The sequence below is a fragment of the Mytilus californianus genome, unplaced genomic scaffold, assembly GCF_021869535.1.
Source record: "Mytilus californianus isolate M0D057914Y unplaced genomic scaffold, xbMytCali1.0.p SCAF_13, whole genome shotgun sequence".
NCBI lineage: Eukaryota > Metazoa > Mollusca > Bivalvia > Mytilida > Mytilidae > Mytilus > Mytilus californianus.
Window position 1 is genome coordinate 3,923,373 of NW_026262615.1, and position 26,812 is coordinate 3,950,184.

A 26,812-nucleotide genomic window follows, 5' to 3' on the forward strand; every position below is an offset into this window, starting at 1 on the left:
ATTGCATCACTACAAATTGTATATGATTGAAAAACATTATAATCATCTATATCAGTTATTTTTCATCTTCGTCTTCAGTTTTCTGTTTACAAAAGTATGAATTATTCTAAATACTAAGGATTTTCTTATCCCAGACATATAATCTTAACCGTCTTTGGCACAACTTTTTAGAACTTTTGGTCCTTAATGCTCTTCAACTTTGTACTTGTTTTGGCTTTCGTACTTTTTTGATCTGAGCGTCACTGGTTAGTCTTGAGTGGACGAAACGCGCGTCTTGCGTATTAAATTTTAAACCTGGTACATTTTGTTAGCTATTATTTGTATGTTTCTCTGTCCTATATGTTCTCCCATTTATTTGTATTGTAGTCCTGTCATATAATGTTGTCATTTCAATATTATATTTAACATTGCCATAAAAGCGGGAGGTTTGGCTAGCCACAAAACCAGGTTCAACCCACCATTTTTTCTTAAAATGTCCTGTACCAAGTCAGGAAAATGGCCATTGTTATATTATAGTTCGTTTCTGTGTGTGTTACATTTTAATGTTGTGTTTCTGTTGTGTCGTAGTTCTCTTATATTTGATGTGTTTCCCTCAGTTTTAGTTTGTAACCCGGATTTGTTTTTTTCTCAATCGATTTATGAATTTCGAACAGCGGTATACTACTGTTGCCTTTATTTGGTAGCAGTTTCTGGGCAGGCATGTATTTCATATACATACGTTAAATGTAACATATTAGTTCTAAGGACAGTAATAAGAATTATGTAAATACATTTTGCAGGTTTTTAACACAACATACAAATCAAAATTGTAATGTTTGCAATATGATATAGCAAATTAAAAAATATATTAAGAAACTGTGCATTATGAGGAGAAACCTTGTTTTAGATTGTTTTAATTGATTTGTTTTTGTGTTTTACGGTTTGCTTATTTTGGATTCTGTATGCATCAAATGTCACTTCCCTTTAAATATGAAATTGCAAAAATCAAGTTTATATTTAAGGGTTGTGACATTTGATGTTTACAGAATCAAAATAAGTCTGTTTAGTTAAAATCTTACTTACCTATCCGCTATAGTATAATTAATTATCCAGTATACGCTGATACGTTCGTCCAAGAGATGTAATACAAATATCTAGTATGTATGGGGTCCTGTCGCTATCCTTGTTCCCCTTCTTTAATTGTTCTTAGCTAACAGATTTGAGGTTTTACATTTTTCTTTATTCCAAATCTCACAACAGATTGGACGATTCATCAAATTCCACACTATGAACAACATTTTGTTAAAGTCAGCTTTTATCGTATTTTTTTTAAAAAGATAAGAAGTGTAATGTATGCAAATGAGACAAACAGTATTAATTTGCAAAATTGATGGCAGTATTCTATTACTTAGGATAACTATATACTTATAAACTTTTCAAATTCATGTTCAAATTCAAAGTTTTATTTAAAGTCGATTTTCAATAAACTACATAAACACAAGCTCTAGTGAGCTTTCAAATCGACTGAATAACAAAATATATACACACATACAAAAGTCATGAAAACAACACAATTTTAAGCATACAGTGCATTGTTAGATACCATAAATGTCATATAAAAGTTAAAAGCATAGTATGTCAAAAAAAGTTTATCTTACCAAGAATAATAAGAACAAATCAAATAGTCACACAAAAAAATAAAAAATAAAAAAAGACCAGGCATGAAACACTATATGCATGCACTGGCATGAGCTGCTATTTCGATTCCATGTTTATACCAATGTTTTTACTCAAATATATACAACCTGCGTTAAATAGTAAATATAGCCATGAATGTGATACTGTATCATGTTTACAATCTATTTTGGTCAGAAACCAGGTTGGACTTAAAAGTAGCTTAAAAGCCCTGACGTGGTGTATGATACAATTTGCACTTGAAAAGCCTCAAAATGCTGATTATTTATAAAAGGCAACAACATGCCCTTTATTACACTACCATGAAACTATATATAAGAAACATCAATATAGTATATTATCGTTCCGTGATCAGGTTTTTGTCTGTAAAACCTTCAAACAAATGGCAGCTAGAAGGACAACGCAACTGCTTATATTCATTAAATTATGGTTGTAATATTCTTAAAAGATTGGGGTCTTCACCTCAATTTGTTTCACTATTGGTATTAAAGCACCCCATTTGAATTGACTAAGCGTTTATCTACGACATATCTAAATATAAATATAGATACATAATATAAAGTTGCTACATGTATCAAACCGTATCTGTAGAAAACTATTGAAGCCTAAAATCAACAATCATAAGAATGTCTACACGTCAAAAGACATGCGTCAGGCTTTACACTTATAAACCCACGATAAATAAGACATATATGTAATTATTTAATATTTTAAAAAAAAAATGTTTACTTGTTACATCTACCACATCTAGACAAAATCGTTATTCCCGAATAGGTTTTCAACATGACTGCATGGTCCTTTCCCACTTTTCACCAGAAGTGCTACCAAATTATGATATCATCACTGATCTGACACTTTCATTTTGTTGTCCTCAGAAATTAACTTCTAGTCCATGTCTATTCTTTTCATTTGAATAAATATTTTATTTCAGTACTTTGGATTCATAAATTTCGTGAATACCATTTTCGTCGATTTAGAAAAAGTTTCATATCCGTAGATATTTGATTTCGTTCTTGTAACAACCTCTGCATAAAAGAGGGACGAAAGATACCAGAGGGACAGTCAAACTCATAGATCGGAAACATACTGAAAACGCTATGGCCAAAAATAGAAAGACAAACAGACAAATAATAGTCCAGATGACACAACATAGAAAACTTAAGACTAAGCAACACGAACCCCACCAAAAACTGGGAGTAATCTCAGGTGCTCCGGAAGGGTGAGCAGATCCTTCTCCACATGTGGCACCCGTCGTGTTGCTTATGTTGCCAAATATAACATGAGACAACCTTCGGCGAGTTGTCGTTGTCACAGGGATATGTATTAAACTAGTTTGTGAAACCCTTTACCTTTATCATCCCGATTGACTGGAAAATTGTCGTGTTGCTTATGTTATTACAAATCCTGTAAAAAGTCTAATTCGGTAGGTCACATTCGTGAAAAGGGAAGGGTATTGTAGTTACGACATAAGAAACATATCATAAACATAAAAGTTTACAGAATATTTGTACTTTGTTGGACATTTAAATTTCTGGTTTTCATCACAAAATCCACAAACACTGATATTTAACGAATAATAATGAATTAACATTACTTGGCTAACTTCACATATTAAGGCAATCATAAATTGACAGTTTCCCTTGACCTTATATTACTATCTAGCAGTCAAAGTATAATATTTTCCTGCGTTTTTATTTGCTTGTCATCAGATTTTTACTGAATTTCTGCTAAAAAAACATTTCCTATTAAAACAATTTCACTCTTTGATTACATGATAACTACTTCTGAAGAAATAAACCCACAACAACCGTTTGATCCCTGAAACCAGAACACTACTTTGACAGCCTCTTTATAATGATTTTTATATATGAATATAGAATAGTTCATTTCAACACGTGTGGCGTGTCTTGAAGAACAAGCTTAGTATTTGCCTATCTGTCATAACAACATCAAAATGCAGTTTATGTAAACTTAAACACTTAATTGACCTAATTTTACCTAAAAAGTTAAAACTTAAATGCCACAGACTAGCCTTATAGTTGTCTTACATTCGGCCAGACCTGACATGTATCGTATCGTACAGCTGTGAAGAAACCAATGTCATTGTTGTTCCAGACACTTATGTTCTACTTCCCTAAAATTTTCTTTGACCAACAAACTACCATCCTCCTACGCTGTTATTATCGCAGCCTCAGTTTTCTATCTGCTAATGTTTGTTTAATTTTAATCATATTTTTAACAAACCCTTCCATATTATTGACCGTATTCTTGTTCTTTAAATCTTTCATACTGGTTTGTGAAAACCGATATTTTCTCGCAATGTGGTCTTTTTGGCAGAAATTGTATCAATGAAAATGTTTTGTTATGTGTTTCTTTATTTGTGAGTGTGTTCTGTTTTTAAAACAAGGAACCTATCATTTGCTCTTATACATATTAATTTTGTCACTTCAGGCGTAAAAATAATTAGGCTTTTCTCCATTGTTTGCATCCTTGATGCAATGTCTTTTTATTGACGTTTTACTTTTTTTGTTATCCATCTTTCCTTTGTATCCTCAAATTGCTGAAAATTACTTCGTCCATCTATTTTAAGTTTTATAGAATGAGAATGGAAACATGGAATGTGTCAATGCGATAAAAACCCGACCAAAGAGTAGAAAACAGCACAAGGCGATTTATGTGTCTTCAACGCAGTGAGAAAATCCCGTACCGGGAGGCGGGCTTCAGCTGGCCCCTTAACAATAATGTATACTTGATAAGGGAAATTGACACCACACTAAACTCCAAAACATATAAATGAACCAAAATAAAAATTAAAAAAAAAAAAAAAAAAAAACACACACACAACACTAACAAAGGCCAGAGGTTCATGACTTGGGACAGGCGCAAAAATGTTGCAGTGTTAACCCTCACCCTTTTCCTCTAGCCAATGTTAAATAAACAAGCACACAGCAATACACACAGTAAAACTCAGTTCAAAATAAGTCCGAGTCAGATATTAGAATAGGTAACAGACGAAACTAAGCAAAATGGCAATGATAAACATAAATTAAGAAAGGACTACTAGCAGTTACTGACATGCTACCTCCAGACCTCAATTATACTGATCGAAAGATTATGTCTTCATCATATGAAAATCAAACACATTTCCTCCCGTTCGTGGGAGGGTAGGCTTAGTATCATGCCATAATAAATTATACGAGAAGAACATAACCCGTAGCATGCCAACAACTGGTTTTAAAAAAAAATGTGTTTATTTCCGATGCAACGACTCTATGAGCGAATCAATATTAATTCCAAAAAAAAAACAACCATCTTTAATGACTTGACAACACTATTGTAACTATATCCCTTCTTAATAAGTTTGTGTTGAGGTTTGGTTTTTCTTTTGAGGTGAATGACGACATTTTGTGCTTTTTATAGAATATTACCATAAAAGATGGGATGTAAATTACATGAACGAATAAGATGTATGCCTGTTTTTTTTTCTATTTACAAATGATGTCGTTGTACCGATGATAAAATGTAGTAAACATTTTGACAAGTTTATGATATCAAAAACCCTGCTGTAATATTTTTTTCAGTAATACAGAGATTTCTTTCAATAAAATTAAAACCGTTGTTACATATACGTGCGAATCGATACGGGAATGTCACCATCTTAAAGGGATAATTAACAATAGGAAATGAAAACAAAAATCTACTTTATTGTAAATTTTAGTATTTAGGATCCCGTTTAAGATATAGATATTAAGATCAAGGAAAGGGCAGTGTTCATTGTTAGTATTAGCTTTATTTAAAGTCAGTTCATCAAGATAAATCTCAGAAGTCGTCATAATGTATGAGTGGGCCGATGTTTTGTTTTTGTGTCTTATTTTTACAACCAATGCAATTTTCTCTTTTAGTTCAGATTAAATGATATATTAAAGCTTACAAGTTCAAGTCTTTATATGATATATGTATTTAGTTATAAGTACTTTTATTTTATTAGAAATTTTATGAGTGCGAGTGCGGAGATCATTTGTGATGTCTTTTTAAACATTTCGTTTAAATTTAATAAATTTTATTTCAGTATTAATTGCGTATGCAAAGCTTTAAAGTTAAAATCTTAACATCATCAACTCAAATTTTACCTACCTTTTTTATACAACCCTTGCAATTCATCTTACCAATTTGTTTTAATTTTTATTTCAGACAGAAATGTTCATATTAAGCTTAAAAGTAATAATCGTAATAACCTTGATAACATTGATTTCATTTATAAATTGAAAAAAGAAAATAACAACACATAAGTACGAATTTATTTACCTTAAACATACCATATAAATGATGAATGAATTGATGAAAAATACATATCTTAATTAAAACAGCATCATTTTGGAGAGCCAAATATCATCAAAATATATAAAAAGTGTTATTAAATTTTCATATCAGATGTTGTTTCGATGGGCCTTTGCTGATTTTAGTCATGAATTGTAATTCGTAACAATACAGATACAGGTCCGCAGTACGTGGTACACAGTTAAGCTCCATCGGATTTCGATAACTTGGCGATAAACGGATTATCCAAAGCGAACAAAAATGTTATCTAGTAAGATATCAAGTGCAGTTATCATATAACTGTAGGTTCAGTAAACATAGTTCTTTTGTTTGTTTTTACAAAAAAAATACCTAAAAGAGTTTGAATATAAAGATATTCGCATCTGACTTTTTAAATGCCCATTTAATTGGGCATGTGACTTTTTTCTTAATGAGATTATGAGGCAAAGTATGGTAGAAAAATCAAAATTTGAACAGATTCGAAAGCACCAATATGAACATTCAATTAATCAAGTGTTTCCAGCGAGTTTTAGACACTCCAAAAGTAATTAATTCCACTATTTTTGTAGACATTATTTTATACAAATATTCACAGATTTTTGATTGTACCAAGTGTAATAGTAAGTAGAATAGACAGTTTAGTAGTGGCTGGAAGACGAAATAAATATATTTTGTAAGGTGTTTTCTGCTCACCTTATTCATTGGCAAGACTCTTTTCATCATTCAAACATGTTGGTCGCAACCGTTTTATATGTATGTCTTAATCCAATAGCGCTTCAATAAAATGCTTTTCCATGAGTGTTACTTTAATATCCAATATAGCTGTTGTAGGATATGCCAAGTTGAACAATTGGACCGACTGACTAACCTAGTTCAGGTAGTAGTTCACTAATTTTTGACGTAGTTTTTTACAATTAACTCTGTATTTCTCAGTTTGACTAGAATAACATAAATGGTTCCAATGTTACTGCACCAGATGCGCATTTCGTCAGTCAATCCAGTGATGCTCGAGTCTAAAATATTTGAAGGCCTGCGAATCGCTTATCAGGTTATTGACTAAATAAAAAATATCTGTATTAAATCACTGGTAAATTGGGATAGTCCCATCAAGGATACTGAAAAAATAGTAAAATTCACTAACAATTATTTTTTTGCATGACGCATGTTGTTTTCATTTTCTATTTCAAAATGAGACTGAAAATCCATTCATTCCGTACTGCCGTTATATTTTAAGGGGTAATTTTATCAAAATGCTATAAGTGTGCTCACTGTGTTGGTTGTTTGAAATATTTATGATTGACTTCTGCAGTATTACCCGAACAATCACAATATCAAACATAACTGTAAGGTGAATAGGTAGGTAAATACAAAATGTCCCCGTCTTCGTACATCAATGTGAGACAATTCGACAGCTTTATGGGTAATCGCGCTATTGTTTGTTGGTATTTTAAAATTTTCTCCCCGTGATTAAAATGAGGACTCTATTGATCCTAAACCGGAACATTGATTTTAATAACGATATCTTTCAGATCTTTTTACTCGCAGACCGACCTTTTGAAGTTGACGACGACCTTTTGAAGTTGACGAAACAAAAGCCTTATCGTACATTGTCGCTTAAATGCCTTTATTTGTTTGTCAGCACTTAAGTTTTATCATTAAATTGTATTTGAACATTTTGTATTTAAATTTACGACCTAATTGTTCTAAATATATTAACCGTCAATAAAATGACTTACAATCGTTACCACTATTGATCGATGATTCCGAATGTAAATATTAAACGCAACTAAAAAGTGGAAAAAATTACTACACGAACAACACAAATTTAGTATAAAATTTGCCAGATTGATGTTAAAATAAACAATTTGGATATAAATTTCAAAACGGATGTATAATGAACAAACACATCAATAATGATCCCACCACGAGCCACTAAAACTATGTAACGTGTTCACTAGGTAAGTATTTTTTTTTTATTTGTATGTCAATGTTCTTTTTACAACTGTTCTTGCATTTGATTGATACATTTGTTTTAAGTATTTTTTTTCAATCTCCGTATATTACTTATGTAATTTCTTCATGGTCAGGACCAAGCATGTCCTGATAGTAAATCATAAACTCTACACGTGTGGGGTACACTTATAGTGATTGAGACTATAACACAATGTTGACTGCTGTATCCCAATTTTTGACATTTTACCTAGTATGTCTGTTTGTTTTGCTCACCCGTTGTTGTCAATATAATGGAATTCTATGCATCTGTCATACAAGTGAGAGGTTTCGCTAGCTATAAAAACAGGTTAAATCCACCATTTTCTACATAATAAATGTATTTACCAAGTCAAGAATAATACAGTTGTTTTTTATTCGTTTGATGTGTTTGAGCTTTTAATTTTGCCATTTGATAAGGGGCTTTCCGTTTTAAATTTTCGTTGGAGTTCATTATTTTCGTTATTTTACTTTTTTTGTAATTGGAAAAGTATCAACTTATAAGTCTAGCATTTAATAAGGACAACAACCTCATTACTCGTATTACAATTTCCTTTAGAACAGCCGTTACATTAGACCCAAACAAAACAAAAAAATAAACCCCCAAATATTTTGTTCATTTTTTTATCTACATGTAAGTATTAACAAATACGTATAATAAGGTTACTATCAAACCGTAACTATTGTAAACTATATAAATTTTAATTGTGTTATCTTCACAATTGTCACAATGTTAAATTGATGTCAAATAAATTATCAATATATATATATATATATAGATATTTAACAAAACAAGCCTATTTGATATATGGTTTCTTCGACAATTAAATACCGATAAAGACAGATATGCGAATCAATATACGCTTTTGTATGAAGACATGTTTTAAGAAAGGACTTTGAACTTTACGATGTTTAAGTAAGAAGGTTTAAATGTATGGGTATAGTTTTTGCAGCGTTTGCGAGTTTATTTTTAATTTTTATAATTGTGACATCCCACAGACTAGTTCATGTAGTTGTGCGTGAGAAAATGAATTTTCATTGATATTGCTAAATTTAAAAAAAATATTATTTATCTGTAAACCAGGGAAGGGTATTTCACGACTGAATCCATTTCTTTTATAAACATGCACAATTTATTTATTAGGCATGTAAGGGTTAGTTTTACTATTTCAATAATAAAATCTAAAAAGACACATCGAGAATAACATTTTCGCAACAGCAATTGCAAATTCAAACACGACAGAAATGATAAACGACTGTGATAACAACAAAATGTAAGACACTAATTTATATGTTTTAAAAAGTGAGCATCTAATATGTTCAATACTAGATTTCATTAAATATCGATGACTCGGACATAAAACGCAGCTTCACTGAAAATATTATTTTAATACAGTACAAAAGAATGCACGAAAAAGTAAATTCTTTCAAGCTTTAGGAGGGCGTAGACTTTCTTTGTTTTTTTGAAACTCTCTGGCACGACAGTATATACCAATTTTATAAATATTTTCTAAGCTTAGTAGTAATATATTATTTCAATTCTGTTTCACATAACGTACGGTTTAAGAGCGTAAATGAAACTTTAACAATCACATTACTAGTTTAAACATATATATCATTAAACCCAAGTCAAGTCTCCCTATCTTATTATCATATGTAAACGATATGGAACATTCTGTATCTTCTATACCTTATACATAATGTACAAATTGATTGCTAAAAAAACTGAATGTATTGACACAATTTAGAATACGGCATTTGAGACTTTGTAAAATTGAAATATTTTGTGGAAATTAAAAAAGTACAAAACATGAAAATAACACTTTATAATGTTGGTGCGTCCGACAAGCGTTTCTGAATTTGTGGTTTATCATGGACTCTCAAACCAAAATAATTTGAAAGCCAAAGATTTATATATCTACATGCTTACGTGAGAAGCTATATGATCATACGGGACAAGAGAAGAAAACCCAAATCCATGTTAGGTCACCTTAGGCTGCAGGATTTCAAGGAGTTAAAAAACTATTTTTTTTTTGTTTTGTTTTATCAATTTCGAAATTTATCAACGTCGTATTAATGAGTAATTGAATATTTCCTGCTTATAGTCTAGTTGCATAACGCAGGAATAGTGATAATTAGAACAAATAAACAATTATTACAACAGATTAGTTCTATAGTGGGTTGAAAGTTGGAATCCACTTGAAAGGTAACGATAATAAGGTTAAAGGCAGAAACCTTGCTTTGCACGAAGTTGTCTATTCACATCTACGATAGTTGTTGCACGATTCTTAAAAATACGCATGTGACGCAAATCTTTTGTTCAAACTCTCCATCATTTTTCAGGAATGGAGATTTATTTTCTATTGTCCATCTTCATTCATCCGGACGTTTTGCCTTTTGGGTATTTAATGGGCACTTTCTTTAAAAGTTGTTCACGTATGGAAATAGTTCTAAAGGACATAACGCGATACTGAATGAAGATGAAAATTTACTAAAATGGCTGATATTAAATGGATTTTTTTTAAAAATTGGGATGACCTAGTAAAAATACAATGAACAACAAATATCTCATTATTAATAAACAGCTTTTATTTGCGAGGCGTAATTCCATCGTATAATGTATAGTACCGTTTTCATTAAAATTCCACAACATTATCCAGAATTTATTTTCCGATGCAAATCTTGGCTAAATTTCTGTCACGGGTAGTATCCATACGGTTAAAAACGAATATTTTCCATTGAGTGCCATTCCTCTTCGATGCATCTACAAAATATCAAATGTGTTCACTCAGTTAGAATCTTTTGTAATATTGAACACATTAACATTAAACAATAAGGAAAATTAGAGAACAAAAAATATTTCACTTACATATTTGTTTTAAATGTTACCGTTTAAGATATCATTTGCTTGACATTTAGTGTCGTTTTTGTTATTTTGTACAGCAAAAATCGTTTGTTCAATGATGTTCATCAAAAAAAGAAATATTACTCAGGAAGTTTCTACAATAATATTGTGGTTTAATAGAAAAAATAGTTCAAGAAACTGAAATGGTCACAATGGCGTATTCGGTGTAATATTTGATTTATCGTTGTTATAATTTGAATATGGTACTATTGAATAGAATTTGATGGGTATGGATAACATTTGAAAAAGTCTTGCGTTAGAAATTGGGCGGGATTTTTATTCAATTTTCAAAAGAAACGCGTTACACAATCGAATTCCTTTACTGTTGTAATATGTCCAGTAGCAAGCAGTTATATCTGCAGTGCAAATGACGGCGTTAGTCTTGCAATGTTTAAATGAAATCAAAAAGTAGTTTTCAACTTAAATTAAAGACATACAAAACGCAATCTAGAAATGTTTTTTATCACGCGGTTTTTTTTTAAAATTGTTTTCCTCCTTTTTGATGATACGGAAGTATAGAAAAAAAATATTTTCAGTTTGCTTGTATTGCTATTTAAGACTCTAAACCATGCATAACATTTTTCTCTCGTTGTTATGAGCAAAGGGAGCGGAAACAAATTGTTGGATTATGCATGAAACATGAAATTTCTTGTTTAATTTTATTTGATCTAATAGAATGGTTTGAAATATAGAATCATATTTTGTTTCAGATATGACTTCAAATCGAGCACACCCTTATTAGTTAAATAACCTATATTAGAGCACCTGAGATCACCCTTAGTTTTTGGTTGGGTTCGTGTTGCTTAGTCTTTAGTTTTCTATGTTGTGTCATTTGTACTATTATTTGTCTGTTTGTCTTTTTATTTTTGGCCATGGCGTTGTCAGTTTGTTTTCGATCTATGAGTTTGACTGTCCCTCTGGTATCTTTCGTCCCTCTTTTAGAGTGTAACTTACCTGGAAATTTATTCTAGTTGTACCTTGTCGTTTCTCTCAAACGATTCTACATCCAAGATTTATCAAACGAAAAAAACACATAATCCATTAACATATATGCATAAATATTAGTTTTTTCTTTCACCCAAAATACCACTTAAAGACACAAATACATATCCTTTTAATCCCAACACAAGGGAGACGTGCCTATCCAATGACTTAAAACATAAATCTGGATGAACTTTATTCAAGATCTTTTTAAAGTAATTATTCTATTGTTCATAAATATTTCGTTAAGTGAGGAGATGGTCAGCTTGATCTTAAATTTTGCCTGTGGATTATTGGGTACACCACGGGGAAAATGAAAAGAAAACCATTACAAAATGAAATAGAATTCTTTCAAATACACTGATCTAAAGATTCGTTCTTGATATTTAAGGTGTATTTTAAGTTAGCGAAAAAACTGTCCATTCCGTGGAAATAATGGGCGTCGGCCCTACGGGCCTCGCTCCATTATTTCCCAGGAATGGACAGTTATTTGGACTTTCTCTATAACTTAATGTGTAAAGAGCGTGGCAACAACTGTACACTATGCATCTGATTTAATGTCTCCATTTTGACTTGACGTGACTGGTTATTTATACATTCTGCACCGCTAAACGGTAACCCCAATAAAAGGGTTTACTGTCAGAGCTGGAGACGTCTAGTAATGGAAATATTAATATACCCCAGCCAACTCTTGGGTTCCGAATTACCGAAAGGTTTGCTATATACTAGGTCAGTTCTAAAACACTGACTATTGAGCTGATGTTATGAGACTTCAAATAACATGAATAAACTAGTTTACAATAAGGCAATAGCGACAAACAAACTCATGACACATTAGATTAATTTTTGTTAGTACCGATGATAAAATTTAGTAAAAGTTTTAACAAGTTTGTGATATCGAAAACCCTGGAAGAAAAATCGACCCTGTGGTACTTGTTACATTAAATATTGCTTATTCTAATCATGTTTTACATAAGAATATAAAAAGAGTGAAATCCTAATGCAGACATTAAATTCCTTATACAACGAAAAGGAAAAAGTATAACACTATTCTGACGAGAAATCAAAGCGAGATGCATTCCGTAATTTTTCAAATCGTTTCTTCAGCTAAAAAACAACAAATTTAAAGGATATACCCATATTATTGTCTTACCAGGATCATTATACTGAGTTGTTGTTTTGGTGGTTCCATCGATAACTATTAGGCTACCAGCAAAAGTATCGACCCAACTGATGATATTACATGGGTTTCATTTTCCGTTGTTTCATAACGTTTGATTATGTCAGCTTTTATTGACTTTCCCTTTTGTATTTACCTTCGAGTTCGGGTTTGCTTTGTTTCAAATTTTCATGGTACCAATTTGAATGATAAGAACACTTACAATTGTTGTTTATTCAGTTTTTCAATAATAATAAATCCTTTTAAGGTGGTACCAAACACCTTAACTAAAATTAATTTGGCTAGTTTAATTTTCTTAGAATTTTGACAAAATATTTACGTTGACCCTTTGACCTAAATATAAGAATTTTAAAAAACTTGAACAACACACTTTATCGGAAAAATTTCATTGCATATATAGCAGTTTGACAAACACTAATTTTGATCATTGAGAAGCATAATATTTCCTTAACAATAGAACGTGATTAAAACGTTCAGCTGATTTTTACAGAGTTATCTCTCTGTAGTGTTATGTACCACCTTAAGAGCTGATAAAACATTATAACAAAAAATTAGTGAAAATCTTAAGAAGTCATCTTTATTTTCGTATTTTAAGTATTTCTTATATTTTGATACAGCAATGTTAAATTAAATGTTTCTGTATATTTATAGTAATGCCGAAGTACTGAACTATTGAGCTGGTGTTACCACGACTGTGGGTTCATTTCGAATATAGGGCGATCCCTCGCTACTTTCTTATTATTTAAGATACGCACTTTGATATTTGTTTGTCTAATTGTTGAAAGCCAAACTATTTGATTCAAACACCGTCGAAAAGCTGATATCAGCAAACTTGACTAACAAGTATTTGTGGCGCTAAAATAAAAAAGAAGGAAAACACAATCAAATACGTATATGAAGGAAGTCATACACTAACATTCGTTACGTTGTTCCAAATCTACCCAACTTCATATGCAGCATATTTTTTTTCTAGATGGCCTCTGGAGATAGAAGTTTTTATTTTGATGACACTGGCAACTTATTGAAATTCTGGAAAAGGTGTTATAAGATGCTTTATATGATCAGAACAAATGCACTTTTACTATTTTCGTTCAGAAAAAAAATCATCTTTTGCACTTAACATTTATATTTTGTGTATTTGGGCTAGAACTTTTTAAGTGGGTTAGTATAACTTATTTGTGTGACTGGTCACGTCCTGATCAACTTTAAATTCATAAATCTATACACATTTGTGTTAAACTGAACATTAAAATATATGTTAGCTTTCGTATAAGACGCAAAAGAAAATATTGATCTAGTTATAAGAAAGATTTAAAAAAAAAAATCACAACATTATCAAAATGTGCTCACCAGGATCGACAACTAATGCGGTAAGTCTATAAAGTGATACGAAACGAGTTTCTAGCTATTATAATGTTAAGGAAATTATCAAACCGATTAATTCATATATACTAAATTAGGTTCTCTAAGGACTTTTTTTTTATATTAATTACGAATCCATAACGTAATATCAACAAAAGACATTGCATTCTGTGATTGTTGGTCGAAGAATTTAGCTGCTAATTAACTTTCGTGTTCTGTTTCCAAACTTGACCCATCGTTAATTGTTGATAAACAATGAAACAGAATAATGGAGCACGTGAAAAATAAGTGTGATAATAGAGCGATGTATAGTTGTTTTTAATTATATTTTCCATGTGTTTTCATTTATTGATTAAACTTCGTCAGAAAAAATGTTTAATTATTTGTGATATTAGTTGTTTTCTTTTATAATCGATTAACACAATCGTCTACTCACATTTGTTTACTTTTTAGTTTATCACGGGTTTTCACTCGCATTTGCGTAATGGGGTTGCCAAATTGTCATTGTTAGATAAGTGCATACTGAAAAGCTGTTGGGAATGCATTAAACATATAGCAGATCATTTCTGTTTGTCAAATAAAATAGAGGAGTTTCCTCTACAACAAAGTTTTTATACGTATGTTATAGTGAAACGTAGCCATAGAAGTATATAAAAAATAACTTTTTAAATAAAATTCTAAGTATCATATGACTTTAATGAAGGATATCCTGCTTTTACTGAGAATATGTAACCATTTGTTTATTTGATTCATTAAATTTCATAATTTTAAAACGCTTCTTTTCTTTTAAAGACATCATCATTTGTAGTAAATGTACTCTATACTGTATCATTCTATTAAAGCCTGTCCCAATTCAGGACTCTGTAATGCAGTGGTTTCGTTGGGTCATGTTTGTCATACATGTTTTTAAATTATTTGTTATATTAAAAATTATACCGTTAGATTTCTCATTTGAATTGTTTCACATTTTTCATATCGTTGCCTTTTTTGGCTGACAATACAATATTTGTTTTTTCTTAGTGTAGAAGGTCATACGATGACCTATAATTGCTTATATTGTCGTAATTTGAACGCTGGTGGACAGTTGTTTCATTGGCAATAATAAAACATTACCTAATTTTCATATTATTACTCAGGTGATGTATATTTTACATTCTATATTTTCAGCAAAAAAATATATCGAATAATGCTTTTGTCTCAAACATCTGGTAGCAATATATCTCATAATTAAATGCATTGTATTTAACGTATTTTGATTAAGAAGTATAACATTTTATTGAGTAGCAGATGAAGACTTGATTCTAAAGAAAAATCGCTAATGTGTATCGTTAAATAAAACGCTCCGAATTGAGTTTTAATCAAAGTTATATCTTAAAATATATCTATGTATAATTAAAATGTAATTGAAGTCGATAAAGTTTGGACAATTTTGGTTTTGTCCAATTAAAATTTCATATTTTATTTGCCTGTTGTTTGAAAACAAATAATGTGCCTGTAATAAATGTCGTGACTGAGAAAGAGAGAGAGAGAGAGAGAGAGAGGGACGAAAAAGAAATGTATTAGTACACATGAATAAAAGATTTAACACATAATTCGCTTCAACTATATAAAGCAAAGGTACTTTGGTATGATGGCAAAAGTGGCGCAAGTGATGCTTATTGATCGACATACAACCTGTCGATAACTTTATTGTTGTTCGAGTAACTATATATATCTACCATGTTTATCTTTTTCATTAGAGTAGAAAGTTTTAATTGAGTTACAGCAAATAAATCTGCAATCATATTGTCAAAGGACGACTTTATTAGATAAGAAAGATTGTGTTAAATATGATTGTGCGGAAAAATATTTTAAGTTGCGAAAATTCATACCTGTCAGCTATCAACTGAATTGTAAGGATCATCAACGAATGTAATTGTATAAAACTCCAAAGAATTATTTACGCTCAAATAGTGCATAATGTCATTATTTTATTAAACGCAACTTAAAAGTGGAAAAAATTACTACACGAACAGCACAAATTAAATATAAAATTTGCCAGATTGATGTTAAAATAAACAATTTGGATATAAATTTCAAAACGGATGTATAATGAACAAACACATCAATAATGATCCCACCACGAGCCACTCAAACTATGTAACGTGTACACTAGGTAAGTATTTTAATTTTTATTTGTATGTCAATGTTCTTTTTACAACTGTTCTTGCATTCGATTGATACATTTGTTTTAAGTATTTTTTTTTCAATCTCCGTACATTACTTTCTTCATGGTCAGGAACAAGCCTGTCCTGATAGTAAATCATGTACCCTACACGTGTGGGGTACACTTTTAGTGATTGAGACTATAACACAATGTTGACTGCTGTATCCCAATTTTTGACATTTTTACCTAGTATGTCTGTTTGTTTTGCTCACCTGTTGTTGTCAATATCATGGAATTCTATGCGTCTGTCATACAAGTACGAAATTTAGCTACCTTATAAACAGGTTTAATCCACCATTTTCTACATAATAAATGTATATACCAAGTCAGGAATAATACAGTTGTTTTCATTCGTTTGATGTGTTTGAGCTTTTGATTTTGCCATTTGATTCCGTTGCAGTTCATTATTTTCGTTATTTTACTTTTTTGTAATTGGAAAAGTATCAACTTATAAGTCTAGCATTTAATAAGGACAAAAACCTCATTACTCGTTTTACAGTTTCCCTTAGAACAGCCGTTACATTAGACCTATATAAAAAAAATAATAACCCCCCAAATGTTTTTTTCATTTATTTTTTATCTACATGTAAGTATTAACAAATAAGTATAATAAGGTTACTATCAAACCAGAACTATTGTAAACTATATAAATTTTAATTGTGTTATCTTTACAATTGTCACAATGTTAAATTGATGTCAAATAACCTATCAATATATATAGATATTTAACAAAACAAGCCTATTTGATATATAGTTTCTTCAACAATTAAATACCGATAAAGACAGATATGCGAATTACGATACGCTTTTGTAAGAAGACATGTTTTAAGAAAGGACTTTGAACTTGACGATGTTTAAGTAGGAAGGTTTAAATGTATGATTATATTTTTGCAGCGTTTGCGAGTTTTATATAATTTTTATAATTGTGACATCCCACAGACTAATTGTGCGTGAGAAAATGAATGTTCATTGGTATTGCTAAATTTTAAAAATATTATTTAACCGTAAACCAGGGAAGGGTATTTCACGACTGAATCCATTTCTTTTATAAATATTAGCAATTTATTTAGGCATCTAAGGGTTAGTTTGACTATTTCAATAAAAAGACCTAAAAAGACACATCGAGAATAACATTTTTGCAAAAGCAATTGCAAATTCAAACACGACAGAAATGATAAACGACTGTGATAACAATAAAATGTAAGACACTAATTTATATTTTTTTAAAAAGTGAGCATCTAAGATGTTCAATACTAGATTTCATTAAATATCGATGACTCGGACATAAAACGCAGCTTCACTGAAAATATTGTTGTAATACACTACCAAAGAATGCACGAAAAAGTAAACTCTTTCCAGCGTTAGGAGGGCGTAGACTTTTTTGTTATTTTGAAACCCTCTGTCACGATAGTATGTACCAATTTTATAAATATTTTCTAAGCTTAGTAGAAACATATTATTTCAATTCTGTTTCACATAACGTACGGTGTAAGAGCGTTAATTAAACTTTAACAATCCCATTACTAGTTTAAACATATATATCATTAAACCCAAGTCATGTTTCTCTATCTTATTATCATATGTAAACGATATGGAACATTCTGTATCTTCTGTACCTTATACATAATGTACAAATTGCTAAAAACTGAATGTATTGACACAATTTAGAATACGACATTTGAGACTTTGTAAGATTGAAATATTTTGTGGAAAGTAAAAAAAGTACAAAACATGAAAATAACACTTTATAATGTTGGTGCGTCCGACAAGCGTTTCTGAATTTGTGGTTTATCATGGACTCTCAAACCAAAATAATTTGAAAGACAAAGATTTATATATTTACATGCTTACGTGAGAAGTTATATGATCATACGGGACAAGAGAAGAAAAGCCAAATCCATGTTAGATCACCTTAGGCTGCAGGATTTCAAGGAGTTAAAAAAAAAATTTTGTTTTGTTTCATCAATTTCGAAATTTATCAACGTCGTATTAATGAGTGATTGAATATTTTTTGCTGATAGTCTAGTTGCATAACGCAGGAATAGTCATAATGAGAACAAATAAACAATTATTACAACAGATTAGTTATATAGTGGGTTGAAATTTGGAGTCCACTTGAAAGGTAACGATAATAAGGTTAAAGGCAGAAACCTTGCTTTGTATTCACATCTACGATAGTTGTTGCACGATTCTTGAAAATACACCTGTGGCGCAAATCTTTTGTTCAAATTCTCCTTTATTTTTCAGGAATGGAGATTTATTTTCTATTGTCCATCTTCATTCATCCGGACGTTTTGCCCTTTGGGTATTTCCATGGGCACTTTCTTAAAACGGACGTAACGCAATATTGAATGAAGATGGAAATTTACTAAAATGTCTGATATTAAATGGATTTTTTTTTAAATTGGGATGATCTAGTAAAAATACAATGAACAACAAATATCTCATTATTAATAAACAGCTGTCATTTAAACATTTCTGTCACGGATAGTATCCATGCGGTTAAAAACGAATATTTTCCATTGAGTGCCATTCCTCTTCTATGCATCTATAAAATATCAAATGTGTTCACTCAGTTAGAATCTTTTGTAATATTGAACACATTAACATTTAACAATAAGTAAAATTAGAGAAAAAAAAAATATTTCACTTACAGATTGCTTTTAATTCTACCGTTTAAGATATCATTTGCTTGAAATTTAGTGTCGTTTTTTTATTTTGTACAGCAAAAATCGTTTGTTCCATGATGTTCATCAAAACAAGAAATTTAACTCAGAAAATTTCTACAATAATGTTGTGGTTTAATAGAATAAATAGTTCAAGAACTGAAATGGTCACAATGGCGTATTCGGTGTATTATTTGATCTGTCGCTGTTATAATTTGAATATGGTACTAATGAATAGAATTTGATGTGTATGGATAACATTTGAAAAAGGCTTGCGTTAAAAATTGGGCGGGATTTTTATTCAATTTTCAAAAGAAACGCGTAACACAATCGAATTCCTTTACTGTTGTTATATGTCCAGTAGCAAATATAATAGTTATATCTGCAGTGCAAATGACGGCGTTAGTCTTGTTTTCGTTCTTGATATTTAAGGTGTATTTTAAGTTAGCGAAAAAACTGTCCATTCCGTGAAAATAATGGGCGTCGGCCCTACGGGCACGCTCCATTATTTCCCAGCAATGGACAGTTATTTGGACTTTCTCTATAACGTAATATGTAAAGAGCGTGGCAACAACTGTACACTTTGCATCTGATTTAATGTCCCCATTTTGACTTGACGTGACTGGTTATTTATACATTCTGTACCGCTAAACGGTCACCCCACTGAAAGGGTTTACTGTCAGAGCTGGAGACGTCTAGTAATGGAAATATTAATATACCCCAGTCAACTCTTGGGTTCCGAATTAACGAAAGGTTTGCTATATACTAGGTCAGTTCTAAAACACCGACTATTGAGCTGATGTTATGAGACTTCAAATAACATGTATAAACTAGTTTACAATAAGGCAATTGCGATAAACAAACTTATGACACATTAGTTTAATTTTCGTTAGCACCTATGATAAAATTTAGTAAAAGTGTTGACAAGTTTGTGATATCGAAATCCCTGGCAGAAAAATCGACCCTGTGGTACTTGTTACATTAAACATTGCTTATTCTAATCATGTTTTACATTAATGATATAAAAAGAGTGAAATCCTAATGCAAACGTTGAATATCTTATACAACGAAAAGAAAAAGTATGACACTATTCTGATAAGAAACCAAAGCGAGATGCATTCCGTAATTTTCAAATGATTTTTTCAGTTAAAAAACAACAAATTGAAAGGATATACCCATATTATTGTCTTACCAGGATCGTTATACTGAGCTTTTGTTTTGGTGGTTCCATCGATGACTATTAGGCTACCAGCAAAAGTATCGACCCTACTAATAACATTACATGGGTTTCATTTTTCGTTGGTTCATAACGTTTGATTATGTCAGCTTTTATGGACTTTCCCTGTTGTAGTTATCGTTGAGTTCGGTTTTGTTTTGTTTTACACTTTTATGTCAACAATTTGAATGGTAAGAACATCTACAATTGTTGTTTAATCAGTTTTTCAATAATAATAAATCCGTTTACGGATGTTCGCTACTCTTGTTTCAGACCTGTCGTCAGATATTCGGAATCCTGTAGTTTTATCTGTGTAGTACCAATACAAATCATACCCGCTTACCCCTACTTTTCTTTTTATAATTTCATTACAAAAAGTTTTTAAAAAACCGTTTTTAAAATCTTATAAAATCTATGTTATTTTTTCATAGTATTTGAACGAACAAATAAAGGTAACAGTAGTATACCGCTGTTCGAAATTCATAGATCGATTGAGAAAAAACATATCCGGGTTACAAACTAAAACTGAGGGAAACACATCAAATATAAAAGGAGAACACATACACAACAGAAACACTAAAATGCAACACACACAGAAACGAACTATAAGATAACAATATCCATTTTCCTGACTTGGTACAGGACATTTTAAGAAAAAAATGGTGGGTTGAACCTGGTTTTGTGGCTAGCCAAAGCTACCGCTTTAATGGCAATATTAAATATAACACTAAAATGACAACATTACATGACAAGACTACAATACAAATAAATGGAAGAACATACAGTACAGAGAAACACACAAATTAACAATACAATAGAATATTACGACAAGCTAATAGTTATCAAAGGTGCCAGGCCTAAAGATGAAGAGCATTGATGACCCACATTTCCAAAATGTTGTGCCAAATACGGCTAGGTTATATGCCTAGATAAGAAAATATTTAGTATTTAGAATAATTCATATTTTTGCAAACAGTAAATTTATAAAATATATATATAATAAAGGGGCCAATGTTAATTGTATGATAAATCTAGAGAGAATCATTTCCCGCTTAATTTTCAATGGCTTATTTCTCGAAAACAAGCACACGGACCCTTTACCTTTTTTCTGCTTAAAGTTTCTTTTTTACATACTACAGTCTTTTAAAAAGCTTGTTATTTCGAAACAGAGTATCGAACATCATAAAGAGCTGATAAAACATAATAACAAAAAATTAGTGAAATGTAAAAAGTAATCGTTATTTTCGTATCTTTATTTTCGTATTTTTAGTATTTTTTATATTTTGATACAGCAATGTTCAATTTATGTTTCTGTATATTTATAGTTATACCGAAGTACTGAACTATTGAGCTGGTGTTACCAAGACTTTGGGTTCATTTCGGATATATATCGACCCCTAGCCACTATAACAATAAACAATATCTATCTTATTGTTTAAGATGCGCACTTTGATATTTGTTTGTCTAATGTTGAAAGTCAAACTATTTGATTTAAACACCGTCGAAAAGCTAAGATCAGCAAACTTGACTAACAAGTATTTATGGCGCTAAAATAAAAAAGGAGGAAAACCAAATCAAATACGTATATGAAGGAAATCATACACTAACATTCGTTGCGTTGTTCCAAATCTACCCAACCCCATTTGCAGTATATGTTTTTTCAAGATAGCCTATGGAGATAGAAGTTTTTATTTTGATGACACTGACAACTTACTGAGTTTCTGGAAAAGTTGATATAAGATGCTTTATATGATCGAAACAAATGCACTTTTACTATTTTCTTTCAGAAAAGAAATCATCTTTTGCACTTAACAATTTTATTTTGTTTATTTGGGCTAGAACATTTTAAGTGGGTTATTATAACTTTTGTGGGTGACTGGTCACGTCCTGTTCAACTTTAAATTCATAAATCTATACACATTTGTGTTAAACTAAACATTAAAATACATGTAAGCTTTCGTTTAAGACGTAAAAGAAAATTTTGATCTAGTTTTAAGAAAGATTTAAAAAAAAATAACAATATTATCAAAATGTTTGCAACAGGATCGACAACTAATGCGGTAAGTCTATAAAGTGATATGTAACGAATTTCTAGTTATTATAATGTTAAGGAAATTATTAAACCGATGAATGCATATATACTAAACTAGGTCCTCTGAGCACGTTTTTTTATATTAATTACAAATCCATAACAATTTATATAAACAAAATAATATCAACAAAAAACATTACATTCTGTGATTGTTGATCGAGGAATTAATTTAGCTGCTAATGAACTTTCGTGTTTTGTTTCTGAACTTGACCCATCGTTACCTGTTGATAAACAATTAAACAGAATAATGGAGCACGTGAAAAATAAGTTTGACAATAGAGCGATGTATAGTTGTTTTTATTTATATTTTTCATGTGTTTTCATTTATTGATTAAACTTCGTCAGAACAAATGTTAAATTATTTGGGGAATTATTTGGGGTTTTCTTTTAGAATAGATTAACACAATCACCTATTCACATTTATTTACTTTTTTGTTTATCACGGGTTTCCCTCGCATTTGCGTAATGGGGTTACCAAATTGTCATGGTTAAGGTAACTGCATACGAAAAAGCTGTCGGTAAGACAATAATTAAATAGCAGACCATTTTTGTTTGTCAAACAAAATAGAGGAGTTTCCTCTACAAGAAAGTTTGTATACGTGTGTTATAGTCAAACTTAGCCATAGAAGTATATAAAACATAACTTTTTAAATAAAATTGTAAGTATCATATGACGTTAATGAAGGATATCCTGCTTTTACTGAGAATATGCAACCATTTTTTTATTTGATTCATTAAATTTCATTATTTCAAAACGTTTCTTTCCTTTTAAAGACATGATCATTTGTAGTAAATGTACTGTATAATGTATCATTCTATTAAAGCATGTCCCAAGTCAGGAACTTGTAATGTAGTGGTTTCGTTGGATCATGTTTGTCATACATGTTTTTAAATTAATTATAATATTAAAGTAATTAAAATATTATACCGTTAGATTTCTATTTTGAATTGTTTCACATTTTTTATGTCGTGGCCGTTTTTGGCTGACAATACAATATGTCTCTTTTCTTATTGTTGAAAGCCATACGGTGACCTACAATTGCTTTAATTGTCATAATTTGAACGCTGGTGGACGACAGTTGTATCACTGCCAATAATAACACATTTCCTTATTTTCATATTATTACTCAGGTGATGCTATTTTATTTTTTGAATCATAGTAGTTTCATTCAAATCGTTGATATATATATTCATATAATTAGCCAAGATCTATATTTCATCAGTCTATAGTTACAGCAAAAGTTTATGCTGTAAAAGATATATCGAATTACGCTTTTGTCTCAAACATCTGATAGCTATATATCTCATAATAGAATGCTCTGCATTTAAAGTATTTTGATTAAGAAGTATAACATTTAATTGAGTAGCAGGTAAATACGTGATTCTAATGAAAAATCACTAATTTTTATCGTTAAATAATACGCTCCGAATTGAGATTCAAACAGAGTTATATCTTAAAATATATCTGTGTATAATTAAAATGTAATTTAAATCGATACAGTTATAATGAAATTATTTTTAAGGAGATTTTTTTCCATGAAACATTGAATTTAATCTTTTAAAACATGGTTTGGTCATGCATTGAAATATTACTGTATTTCACCCACGCTTCACGCGCATACTATTAAATGAACACATGATTCAGGTTTGGAAAATTTTGTTTTTGTCCAATTAAAATAACAAATTTTCTTTGCTTGTTATTTGAAAACAAATAATGTGCCTGTAACCAATTTTGTGATTGAGAGAGAGAGAGAGAGAGAGAGAGAGAGAGAGAGAGAGAGAGAGAGAGAGAGAGAGAGGGGGGGAAGAACTAAATAAGTACACATGAATAAAAGATTTAAGACATTATTCGCTTCATCGCTTCATCTATATAAATCAAAGGCACTTTGGTATGATGGCAAAAGTGGCGCAAGTGGTGCCTATTGATCGACATACAACCTGTCAATAACTTTATTGTTGAAACTACATAGATGTAGTGAAGGAGAAAAATGACAGCTTCAATCATTACATGACGGTTCGAGTAATTATATCTACCATATTTATCTTTTTCATTACAGTAGAAAGCTTTAATTGAATTACAGAAAAAAAAACTGCAATCATATTTTTCAAAGGATCATTTTATTAGATAAGAAAGATTGTGTTAATTATGATTGTGCGAAAAAGTACTTTTAAGTGGCGAAAATCCATACCTGTTAACTATCAACTGAGTTGTAAGGATCATCAAAGAATGTAATTGTATAAAATACCAAAGAATTATTTACGCTCAAATAATGCATAATGTCATTGTTTTCATTTGCTTTATTACGAAAGTAATGATACGTTCTTTATTTTAGTAATGGGACTAGTTAACCCAACAGAACGATAAATAGTATAACATCTACAAGCAATTGAGATGAAACCATATACGATTTTTGTTTAGTTAAATTAGCCAATACATACAAGAACCTTTTAATGATCCAAACATACCATAACCTGTGATGTTGCAGCGTCATCATTGTTTACTATTTGAAAAAAATACTGAACTCCGAGAAAAATGCAAAACGGAAAGTCCCTAATCAAATGGCAAAATCAAATGATAAAACACATCAAACGAATGGACTACAACTGTCACATTTCTGACTTGGTACAGGCATTTTCAAATGTAGAAAATGGTGGATTGAACCTGGTTTTATAGCGCTAAACCTCTCACTTGTATGACAGTCGCATCAAATATTATATTTACAACGATGCTTGAACAAAAAGTAAAATCACAAAAATGAACGTCTGTGGAGTACATAACATATGTCTCACAGGGAAATCCCCTTAACTTATTTTGATTTCCCCGAAAACTAAACTGTTCTACAATATGATCTTGATTTACGCTATTAAGGATATTTCTACTATGAACAATATTAGACCGTTCTACCCTTAAACAGATTTAAATTGTTTGATTTATTTTTATTTGCTTAATAATCTGTGCATGTTAAAAACAAGAGCAAATTAACAGATTAACAATAAATTCACTTTGGAGGTCCATGAAGGTAGGTTTCAACCGTAAAGATGGATAGGAAATTTGAACTACTATTGGGCATTGAGGGTACAGATTTTATACTTCCAATTATTCTCGCAGATTTTGAATAAGTTCCTCATTTGACATTTTCTCTTCTATTTTTCTATTCAAATACATATAATGTAGCTTTTAAGGGTGTTTGCTACTCGGTTTTAAAATAACAAGACTGTTATAAATGGATAGTATATAAATAAAGGAACACAAATAGCAGAAAAAATGAAGGGTCCGTGTGCTTGTTTTCGAGAAATTGAAAGTTTGGCGGGAAATGATTCTCTCATACATTTATCATTGGTACCTTTTTTTCTTTCAAAACCTATGAAGAAATAACAAGGATTGTATCAGATTTTCAAACATAGCTTAAACTATATGAAATAAAATAAGAAAAGAAAAGTAGGGGTTATCAGGCCAATTTTGTTTTATGGAATAACATGGATCAAGCTAGAGGATTCCGAATATCTGGCAAAATTTCTAAATCAAGTTTGCGAACATCCTTAAAACGTAAGGTGCGTTTACACGATACGATTTTCCTTTCGATTTTCCATCCGATTTGATACCGTCGCACAGGTAAATCGTTCAGCGTTCTGTTCACACGATACGATTTTTTCAGTCGATTTTGAACAGATTTGAACAGGTGCTTTTATGTTTCGAAACGCAACATCGTCTGAAATTATCGGTACGGCGTGTAATCGGCAATTATCTTATTAATTTAAAAAAAATATATATAATATTATTGAAATTAATGATTAGCGATTGGTTAATGACTTTTAACGCGGGGCCTCCAGGATCCCATAATCGCCCATCTGATTCACAGTTGTCAAGAAAAGGTGAAAAAACAACTTTCAATTTAAAAGATTTGACAATTGACAAAATGCCATAATAATACTTGTCAATTGAAGTCAAAACCCATTTCGAAGGACCATTCAACCAAATTATGGTTCCAACTAGCCCGATTGTTTCAAACAAGAAGATTAACTTAATGTGAAATGTGAACAGACGGACGACGATAACAATGCGGACACCGGACGCAAACTGATGGCAATAGTTTGCATGACCCTTTGGGGACAGGTGAGCTACAAAATGGAACTAAACGAAACTCCGTGATTGTTTAATCACATAATTTATGATATTATCATCATGACGTCATCATTACGTCATTTATCCGACGCGTCATCTTT

At 30.8% G+C, this 26,812-nt stretch overlaps 1 protein-coding gene across 1 annotated transcript in view; it reads left to right on the forward strand.

The window, feature by feature from the left end:
* The first annotated feature begins 7,689 nt into the window (after window positions 1-7,689).
* The window catches only part of LOC127723028 (sodium- and chloride-dependent taurine transporter-like), an 83,208-nt gene continuing 64,085 nt past the window's right edge, over window positions 7,690-26,812 (forward strand). Inside the window, exon 1 of the mRNA XM_052229439.1 lies at window positions 7,690-7,949. The gene's annotated coding sequence lies outside the window, so the exon portion shown is untranslated. The remainder of the gene's footprint in view (window positions 7,950-26,812) is intronic.